The following is a 10,363-nucleotide window of genomic DNA, read 5'->3' as shown; positions in this document are numbered from 1 at the left end:
CCCAGTTCCAGGAACGCTCAGGCAGCGCCCGGCGGGCAGAGGTCCCGGATCCTGATGCCGGGCGGCGCAAACCAGGGTTCGGGGCCCGGCGCAACCCCTCACGCTGGTCAGACGGCGGGCGACTCCCTGCCGTGCCCTCGGTCTCAGTTTCCCTCAAGGTAGAATAACGACGAGGCCCGATGCCGAGAAGTCCGGGCTTCCGTTTGGTTCGTAGCTTGGTCCCGGCATTTGGGACCACCTGCGTCCACTAGCCCGAGCGCCGCGGGAGGTCTAGATCCCTCCTGGACATCAGCACCCTGCGCGGCGCCCGCGGCCAGGGCAGAGAGTGCAGTGAGCGGATACACGCGAGGGAGAAGCCCCGCACCCGGCCCAGCTGTTTTCTGCCTCGTGTTGAACCACAGACTCGCGTTCTTGAGTGTGTTTTGTTTGGGCTAATCCTGTGCCCCCCGCCCTGTTATCTTCTTCCTGCTCTGCTGTATGCTGGCAAATCGTAGTTCAAAAAAACAGCCCTCCTGCTGTTGGACACCCCCTCTTCCCAGCGCAGTTGGCCTTGAGGAGCCTAGGAGACGAAAAAGGCATCCCAGAATCAGCATCCCCTAGAGGTGAGGCATCTGACGCTGGTTTTAAGTCTGTCTTCATTCGTGCATTTGATGCTGCGATCCCCGCCAGAGCCCGAAGTACGTGGCTCTTGATCACAAGGCATCCATGGCAGGCACAAGGCTTGGCACATAGGTGCTTATGGGCTGGTGCCCAGATGGACACATAGTAGGTGCTCATAGGTTATGTGGACACACAATCGATGCTCACTGTAAGAGAATGCATACATAGTAGGTGCTCAGGACGTTGTGAGTGAATGCACACATAGTAGGTGTGGACTCGTAATGGATGCTCATGTTTTGGTCTAATGGACACATATCAGGTGCTCATGACCTAGTGTGGAAATGGGCACATAGTAGGTGCGCAGGAGCTGTAGGTTGATACCTGGAAGGGATGTAGGAAGGCCGTTTGCCTGGAGCAAAGGCTCGGAAGGTGGCGATTTGGAGGTGACCTCCCCCAGCCTCCACCCTCACCTTACCCCGGTCTCCTGAGTGTGGATAATGTGGAGTGTGGCCGGGTTAAACATTAGCCGGGAGATGGGCCCCAGGGGAAGGCCAGTTTCGGGACCTAGCGCTTCCAGGAGGGGGCTATTAAGGGCCGACTCTCTGGGTCCGGCGACCTGCGCGGGCGTCCGGAAGGGCCGAGGCCGAGGCCCGCAGAGCGCCCCCTCCCGGCGGCGGGAATCGCTGCGCTTCAGCCCAGAACGCTGCCCTGCAGCCGACCGCATCCGACCTCAGGCAGGCAGAGCTGCAGCCCTGGGGTCGAGGTGTGTAGAAAAAAGGTACAGGAGACGCTAGTTTAAATCTGTTAGCAAAAATGTTTATCGGTCGGGCGCGGTGGCTCATACCTGTAAGCCCAGCACTTTGGGAGGCCGAAGTGGGAGGATCCCTGGAGGCCAGGAGTTGGAGACCAGCCTGGGCAACATAGCAAGACCCCCACCTCCCGCCTAGTTTCTATTATATTTTTTTAAAATTGGCCGGGCGTGGTGGCTCACGCCTGTAATCCCAGCATTTTGGGAGACTGAGGCGGGCAGATCACTTGAGGTCAGGAGTTTGAAACCAGCCTGGCCAACATGGTGAAACCCGGTCCCTACTAAAAATACAAAAATTAGCCGGGCATGGTGGCGCGTGCTTGTAATCCCAGCTACTCAGGAGGCTTAGGCAGGAGAATCGCTTGAGCCTGGGAGGCATAGGTTGCAGTGAGCCGAGATCGCGCCACTGTACTCCAGCATAGGCGACAGAGCAATAATAATAATAATAATAATTTTTTTAAATGTTTATTGAGTGTTTGCAGGATGCCAAGCCCTGTGCCACAGTGTGGATAAATGGCAAGCAGCCCCAGCAGGGGAGACAGACCTGAACCAAATGACCAGAGATATCAGATGACTCCGTGCCATGAGTGAGACTTGACCGGAAGCAACTTCACCCTTGAGGGTCTTTTTGAGATATTTATTTATTTATGAGACAGGGCCTCCCACTGTCGCCCGGGCTGGAGTGCAGTGGCGCCATCTCAGCTTACTGCAAGCTCCGCCTCCCGGATTCAAGCTATTCTCCTGCCTCAGCCTCCCCAGTAGCTGGGACTACAGGCGCCCGCCATCATGCTCGGCTAATTTTTTTTGTATTTTTAGTAGAGACAGGGTTTCACCCTGTTGGCCAGGCTGGTCTTGAACTCCTGACCTCGTGATCTGCCCGCCTCAGTCTCCCAAAGTGCTGGGATTACAGGCATGAGCCACCGTGCCCGGACTTTTTGAGAGATTTCTGCATGTTGCTCCCAGGAAGAACTCTGACATGGGCTCCGCAACTCCCTCTGGGTTCTTACAACTGGATGGTGAAGAAGAGCTCTCTTTTCTGAGGCTGCTGTGATGAGTAAATGCAGTGCGCTCCCAATACATGTTAGCAATCACTGGGAGATGTCAGGCCCAGCACAGGGCTTGTCAATTCCAGGAACTATCTGCTGTCTGCTTAGTCTCCAGGAAACCCCTTAAATTTGGCTGTTTGGCTCCTGCAAAACCAGTAAGAGTGAAGAAAGAACTCTGTGGTCCTGGTGGGGGTGATTTAACCAGAAACCTCCAGTTCTCGGCCAGGCACAGTGGCTCACACTTATAATCCCAGCACTCGGCTGGGCGCGGTGGCTCAAGCCTGTAATCCCAGCACTTTGGGAGGCCAAGGGGGGGCACATCACGAGGTCAGGAGATCGAGACCATCCTGGCTAACATGATGAAACCCCGTCTCTGCTAAAAATACAAAAAATTAGCCGGGCATGGTGGTGGGTGCCTGTAGTCCCAGCTACTCGGGAGGCTGAGGCAGGAGAATGGCATGAACCCAGGAGGCAGAGCTTGCAGTGAGCCGAGATCATGCCACTGCACTCCAGCCTGGGCAACACAGCAAGACTCTGTCTCAAAAAAAAAAAAAAGAAAAAAAAAATCCCAGCACTTTGGGAAGCCGAGGCTGGCGGATCACCTGAGGTCAGAAGTTCGAGACCAGCCTGGCCAACGTGGTGAAACCCCACCTCTACTAAAAATACACAAATTAGGCCGGGAGCGGTGGCTTACGCCTGTAATCCCAGCACTTTGGGAGGCGGAGGCGGGCGGATCACAAGGTGAGGAGATGGAGACCATCCTGGCTAACACGGTGAAACCTCATCTCTACTAAAAATACAAAAAATTAGCCAGGCGTGGTGGCAGGTGTCTGTAGTCCCAGCTACTCAGGAGGCTGAGGCAGGAGAATGGCGTGAACCCAGGAGGCAGAGCTTGGAGTGAGCCGAGATGACGCCACTGCACTCCAGCCGAGGCAACAGTGCGAGACTCCGTCTCAAAAAAAAAAAAAAAAAATTAGCCGAGCATGGTGGCATGAGCCTGTAATCCCAGCTATTTGGGAGGCTGAGTCAGGAGAATCGCTTGAACCTGGGAGGCAGAGGTTGCACTGAGCCGAGATCATGCCATTGCACTCCAGCCTGGGTGACAAAGCAGGACTCCATCTCAAAAAAAAAAAAAAAGAAGGAGAAACTTCCAGTTCTTGGCCAGACCAGTCTTTTTTTATTTTTCTTTGAATTTTTTTAGAGACAGGGTCTCCTTCTCTTGCCCAGGTTGGACTGCAATGGCTCTATCCTAGCTCACTGTAGCCTCCCTCCAACTTCAGGGCTCAAGCAAGCCTCCCACCTCAGCCTCCCAACGTGCTGGGATTATAGGTGTGAGCCACCTCCAGACCAGTTCTTTCTCTCTACCAGACATTTGATTTTTTTACTTTTATATTTGTACAAATAAATAGAGACAGGGCCGGGCACAGTGGCTCACGCCTGTAATCCCAGCACTCTATGAGGCCAAGGCGGGAGGATCACTTGAGCCCAAGAGTTTGAGACTAGCCTGGGCAATATAATGAGACCCCAGAACTTTTTTTTTTTTTTTTTTTTTTGAGACAGAGTTTTGCTCTTGTCACCCAGGCTGGAGTCCAATGGTGCGAGATCTCGGCTCACTATAACCTCTGCCTCCTGGGTTCACCTCAGCCTCCCAAGTAGCTGGGATTACAGGCACTCGCCACCGTGCCAGCTAATTTTTTGTATTTTTAGTAGACATGAGATTTCACCATGTTGTCCAGGCTGGTCTTGAACTCTTGACCTCAGGTGATCCACCCACTCCGGCCTCCCAAGAGACCACATCTCTTTACAAAAAATAAAAAGTTAGCTGGGCCTGGTGGCACACATCTGTAATCCCAGCTACTTGGGAGGCTGAGGTGGAAGGATCGCTGGAGCCCAGGAGATCAAGGCTGCAGTGAGCTATATGATCATGCCACTGCACTCCAGCCCGGGTGACAGAGCAAGACCCTGTCTAAAAAAAATAATAGCTGGGCGCGGTGGCTCACACCTGTAATCCCAGCACTTTGGGAGGCCGAGGAGGGCAGATCACCTGAGGTCAGGGTTTGAGATCAGCCTGGCTAACATGGTGAAGCCCCGTCTCTACTAAAAATACAAAGAGTAGCTGGGCGTGGTGGTGTGCGCCTGTAATCCCAGCTACTGGAGAGGCTGAGACAGGAGACTCACTTGGACCCAGGAGGCGGAGGTTGCAGTGAGCCAAGATAGTGCCACTCTACTCCAGCCTGGGCAACAGAGCAAGACTCTGTCTCAAATAATAGTAATAATAAACCAGGTGTGTTGGCCTGTAGTCCCAGCTACTTGGGAGGTTGAGGCAGAAGGATCACTTGAACCCGGGAAGTGGAGGCTGCAGTGAGCTGAGATTGTGCTGCTCCAGCCTGGGTGACAGACTGAGAATATGTCTCAAAATAATAATAATATTTAGAGACAGGTCTCGCCATCTTGCCCAGGCTGGTCATGAACTTCTGGGCTCAGGTGATCCTCCTGCCTCAGCCTCCCAAAGTGCTGGAATTCCGGGTGTGAGCCATCACCAGCTCTTTCTCTCTACTGGGCATTTTCATTATATTCATGACAACCGCACAGAGAAGTTCACTAACTTGTCCAGGGTTGTATAAGCTAGTAGGAGGCATAGTCCAGATCGCAGTCTCCATGTGTCTGCAGTCTGAATCCAAAGCTTGTGCTCTCTAAGCCATTACTTCCCTGGGGCATCAGGTAGCTGGCAAGGTGGGGGACAGGCAGTGGAGACAGCCAACAAGGCCAGACTCTGAGCTGTTTTCTCTAGGTTCTGCTTTTCCAGGAGGCAGCAGCTGCCATTGCAGGAGAGCCAGGCCCCATTTCTCCTTCTAGGTGAACAACAGGCATGGAGGCATGTCCTCCCTCCCTGCCATTGTGCTGGGCATCTTCCTCTCAGAGTAGGGCCCTCTTGGAGGGAGGATGGTCTCCCCTATTAGATGGTAAGATCCCCAAGGAGAGGGACATTGTCTGCTTTGTCCCTCCCCCTGCAAGGTCCTGCCCAGGGCCTGGCGTGTTATAAATGCTTCCTGAGTATTGCTGATAGATACACTTTGGGGGCTGAACTTGGTCCCCTAATCCTTTACCAGTAAACATTTATTGAACATCACCTAGGTTCCCATTCATTTTTTTTTTTCGAGACAGAGTCTTGCTCTGTCGACTAGGCTGGAGTGCAGTGTCATGATCTCGGCTCACTGCAATCTCCACCTCCCAGGTTCTCCTGCCTCAGCCTCCCGAGTAGCTGGGATTACAGGCCTACGCCACCACACCCGGCAAATTTTTGTATTTTTAGTAGAAATGGGGTTTCACCATGTTGGCCAGGCTGGTCTTGAACTCCTGACCTCACGATCCACCCGCCTTGGCTTCCCAAAGTGCTGGGATTACAGGTGTTAGCCACTGTGCCCGGCTCTAACAGATTATTAAGCTCTCTTTTTTTTGAGATAGGGTCTCTATCGCCCAGGCTGGAGTGCAGTGGTGCGATCACGGCTCACTGCAGCCTCGACATCCCAGGCTCAGGTGATCCTCCTACCTCAGCCTCCCAAGGAGCTGGGACTACAGGCATGTGCCACCACACTCAGCTAATTTTCATATTTTCTGTAGAGACAGGGGTCTCACTATGTTACCCAGGCTAGTTTCGAACTTCTGGGCTCAGGCAATCCTCCTGTCATAGCCTCATAACAGGCGTGAGCCACCATACGCAGCTGAGACCCCATCTCTCTTTTTTTTTTTTTTGAGACGGAGTCTTGCTCTGTCATCCAGGCTGGAGTGCAGTGGCGCGATCTCAGCTCACTGCAACCTCTGTCTCCCAGGTTGAAGCTATTCCCCTCCCTCAGCCTCCCGAGTAGCTGGGATTACAGGCACCTGCCACTACACCCACCTAATTTTTGTATTTTTAGTACAGATGGGGTTTTGCCACGTTGGCCAGGCTGGTCTCTAACTCCCGACCTCAGGTGATCCACCTACCTCCGCCTCCCAAAGTGCTGGGATTACAGGCGTCAGGCACTGCGCCTGGCCCTGAGACCCTATCTCTAAAAAACCAAAAAAACAAACAAAAAAAAATAAGTAACTCTTGAGACCTACATTGTAGATGTAGGAGAGACGACAGGAATCAGAATGGATAAATGGTGGCAGATCCAGACATCTGGCCCTTGACCTTGGCCAAGCCCTCTAACCTCTCTGAGCCTCAGTTTCCCCATCTATGAAATCGCAGTCCTCAGCGTACCTATCACCACTGGCCTCTGTGAGGCTCAGTGGGAAGCGCACAGAAAGGGCTTCCAGCAGCACGTGGCTGGGAGAAAGAGCCCGCAAATGGTAGCTATTAATGAATGAAGCAGCCCACAGCGGGCAGGGCCCACGCACAAGGCAGGAGTGATGGAGGGAGTGAGATCAGGATGACTTATCAACCCTGAGCCGGTGGCCTGGCGAGCATCTCTCTCCATTGGCGCTGGCTGGCTGAGCCTACCGAGCTGGGGCTGTCTGTGGGTGGGGTGTTTATTCTGGGAAGCGGCCCTAGCTGCTTCTCATTCCCTGCCCCAGGGAGAAAGGAGGGGTTCAAGTCAGAACCGAAGCCATGCTGCGCCTGGCATGTACAACACAGCGCCACCTGCCCGCAGGGCCCAGAGCTGAAAATGCCCAGGAGGTGCAGCCCCAGGGGCCTGGCTGGGACTTGCAGATGTGAGACACTCCCAGGGTGACCCACCTGACTCCCCAAGAACCTGTCCTGCACAGCCGGAAATGCTCAGCTTTTGGAAGTCTAGAGACTGGGTCTTGCATCCCAGGGCGGGGACGGGATGGGGCGCCTGGGCTAGGGGGGAGAGTTCTGTCAGAGGTGGGGATGTCCCTGGTGGCAGTGCTGTCACCCTTGGGCTCCTTCATCAGAGGCTTGCTTCATGGAAGCCATGTGAGCTATGCAATTGCACAGGGCTGGCCCTTAGAAGGGCCTGAGTGTGGCTGAATGTTCTGCTGTCACCGTCTTGAAATTCTTAGTCATTTTAGAACATGGCCCGCGAATTTTCATTTTACATTAAGCAGCCTGTCCTACCTTCATGGTTTCGTTTCTCCTAGCATGTAGCTTCTCCCTCCCATCAGTGCGCGCAGACCCAACCTTCAGCCACATCCAGCAAGACAGGAGTGCCTTAGGTAAGCCTCATTTCCTGAAAGGCAGTGGGAGACATGCACCTGCCCCCCCAAACCAGCAGGACCAACCTTTCTGGAAAACCCGATGTGGCTGTGTGATGTGGGTGAGTCATTCAACTGCTCTGGCTTCTCGGTATCATAATATTGCACAGATCCTTGGGAAGTTTAAAAGAGGTAGTTTTGGGCCGGGCCTGGTGGCTCATCCCTGTAATCACAGCACTTTGGGAGGCCAAGGCAGGTGGATCTCTTGGGGTCAGGAGTTCGAGACCAGCCTGGTCAACATAGTGAGACACGGTCTCTACTGAAAATACAAAAATTAGCTGGACATGGTGGCACGCGCCTGTAATCCCAGCTACTCAGGAGGCTGAGGCACGAGAATCACTTGAAACCAGGAGGCAGAGGTTGCAATGAGCTGAGATTGCACCACTGCACTCCAGCCTGGGCGACAGAGCGAGACACCATCGCAAAATAAATAAATAAAAAGTAAAAGAGGTAGTTTTGGTTGGGCACGGTAGCTCACACCTGTAGTTCCAGCACTTTGGGGGGCCAAGGCAGGAGGATTGCTTGAGCCCAGGAGTTTGACAACAGCCTGGGCAACATACTAAGACCCTGCCCCATCTCTACAAAAAATTTAAAAATTAGCTAGTTGTGGTGGTGCATGACTGTAGTCACAGCTACTTGGACAGCTGAGGCGGGAAGATTGCTTGAACCCAGGAGGTGGAGGCTACAGTGAGCCGAGATTGTGCCACTGAACTCCAGCCTGGGGGACGGAGTGAGACCCAGTCTCAAAAAAAAAAAAAAAAAAAAAGGCCGGTCACAGTGGCTCATGCCTGTAATCCCAGCACTTTGGGAGGCTGAGGTGGGCGAATCGCTTGAACCCGGGAGGCAGAGGTTGCGATGAGCCGAGATCACGCCATTGCACTCCAGCCTGGGCAACAGAGACTCCAACTCAAAAAAAAAAAAAAAATTAAGATTATTGCAGGGCTGGGTGCGGTGTCTGACGCCTGTAATCCCAGCACTTTGGGAGGCCGAGACGGGCGGATCACGAAGTCAGGAGTTCAAAACCAGCCTGGCCAACATGGTGAAACCACATCTCTACTAAAAATACAAACATTAGCCAGGCGTGTTGGCGCGCGCCTGCAATCCCAGCTACTCGGGAGGCTGAGGGAGGAGAATCGCTTGAACCTGAGAGGCGGAGCTTGCAGTGAGCCGAGATCGCGCCATTGCACTCCAGCTCCGGGCGACAGAAGAAGACTGTCTTGGGGGGTGTGGGGGGAAAGATTATTGCAGGCGCTAACTTGGAGGGAGAAGAGTCCGCCCGGGATCCCTAAGGACCTGCCCCGGGGAGGAGGAGCCGTCCCTCCCCTGGCCCCTCCCCTCCTGCCTTCCGAGGGAGGAGACCCCCCCGGGGCAGGAACGAGGGGGCGGAGAAGCGCGAGCGACACATTTTTGAGTCGTGACCAAGTGGAAACTCCCTCCCAGAGGCGGAAGTCGGGGGCGCCCCACTGGGGCCCAAGCCTCCGCTGGGGCGGGATTCCAGGCCAGGGGCGGGGGGCCGCCGGTGACCCGGGCCCCGCCTCCCGCCCGCCTCCCGCCCGCCTCATGAATATGAACAAGCCGGCTGGGGAGCGGAAGTGCGAGGCGGCCCCAGGCTGGCTGGCTGGCTCCGCCGCTGACGCGGGGCACGAGTCCGGGGGGCGTGGTCTGGCCCGGACGCCCCGCCCCTACCCCCACGCGGGGCCTCCTTCCGGCCGGCGCGCCCCGGACGTGACCTCGCGGGCGCGCCCCGGGAGCCGCCAGACTGGGCGCCGACAGCACCCTGCGGGGGTAGGCCCCCGCAGTCATTCTTTCCATCTCTGCGGACACGGGAGTCAGAAGTGAAACAGTCCTGTCCTCGTGGGGCTTACGTTCCAGGCGCAAGAGCCACAGGTAGTCGAATTGGGAAATCGCCTCGGATGTCACATAAGCGCCCAGGGAGGACAGGGCAGGACAAGGCCTCGCTGGGGAGGTGACTTGAGTCAAGACTCAAAGGAGGGAAGCGAGGGAACAAGCCATGCGAGGAACTAACGAAGGAACATTCCAGAAAGATTTCACATCCCAAGCCTAAGGTCCAGGGGCAGCAGGCATTGAGGCGGATGTGGCTGGAGTGGAGAGAAAGAGGAATTAAAAGGTGGAGTAATGACAATAATGGATCACATTTTTTAGCAAGAGGTGGGTTCACTACCTATCTATCGTTATCTGGGGGGAAATTAGGTTCTGGGAGGTCAAATAACTTGCCCAAGGTCACACACCTTGTAAGTGGCCAGACCAGCATTGGAACTCAAGGGGACGGATGTCTGAAACACACCCAGGAGTCCCAAGGTGGGATCACCTTGACCAAGACAGGCCCTTTACCCCTTGCCGCAGTTTCATCCCAAAGAGCTGCCCAAACGCAGCCTAAAATCAGGGCACAGAGCAAGGGTGTAGCTGAGTCTTCGTGACATCTGTTCTCCTGGGAGATGCTTTTGTTGTCTGGGAAGCACTTGTCACCTCTCCAGGCTCTGGAGCAGGTACAGGTGGCTTCAGGGAGGAAGGGTGGGAGCCGGGAAGAGGCTGCTTCTGGTGGCAGGAGGAGAGAGGGAGTGGGTGGGGGGCCCGGGTTGGCTGAGTGCTTTGGAGCATGACAAAGGCAGTGTCAGCCAGGCAGCTGTGTCCGCCACTAGCAACCGCGCAGGCAGCATCCCCCGCCATCCCTCTGAGCCTGGAGAGATTG

This window comes from Pongo pygmaeus, chromosome 18, assembly GCF_028885625.2.
Source record: "Pongo pygmaeus isolate AG05252 chromosome 18, NHGRI_mPonPyg2-v2.0_pri, whole genome shotgun sequence".
NCBI classification, from domain to species: domain Eukaryota; kingdom Metazoa; phylum Chordata; class Mammalia; order Primates; family Hominidae; genus Pongo; species Pongo pygmaeus.
Note: the sequence above shows the minus strand (reverse complement) of the source record.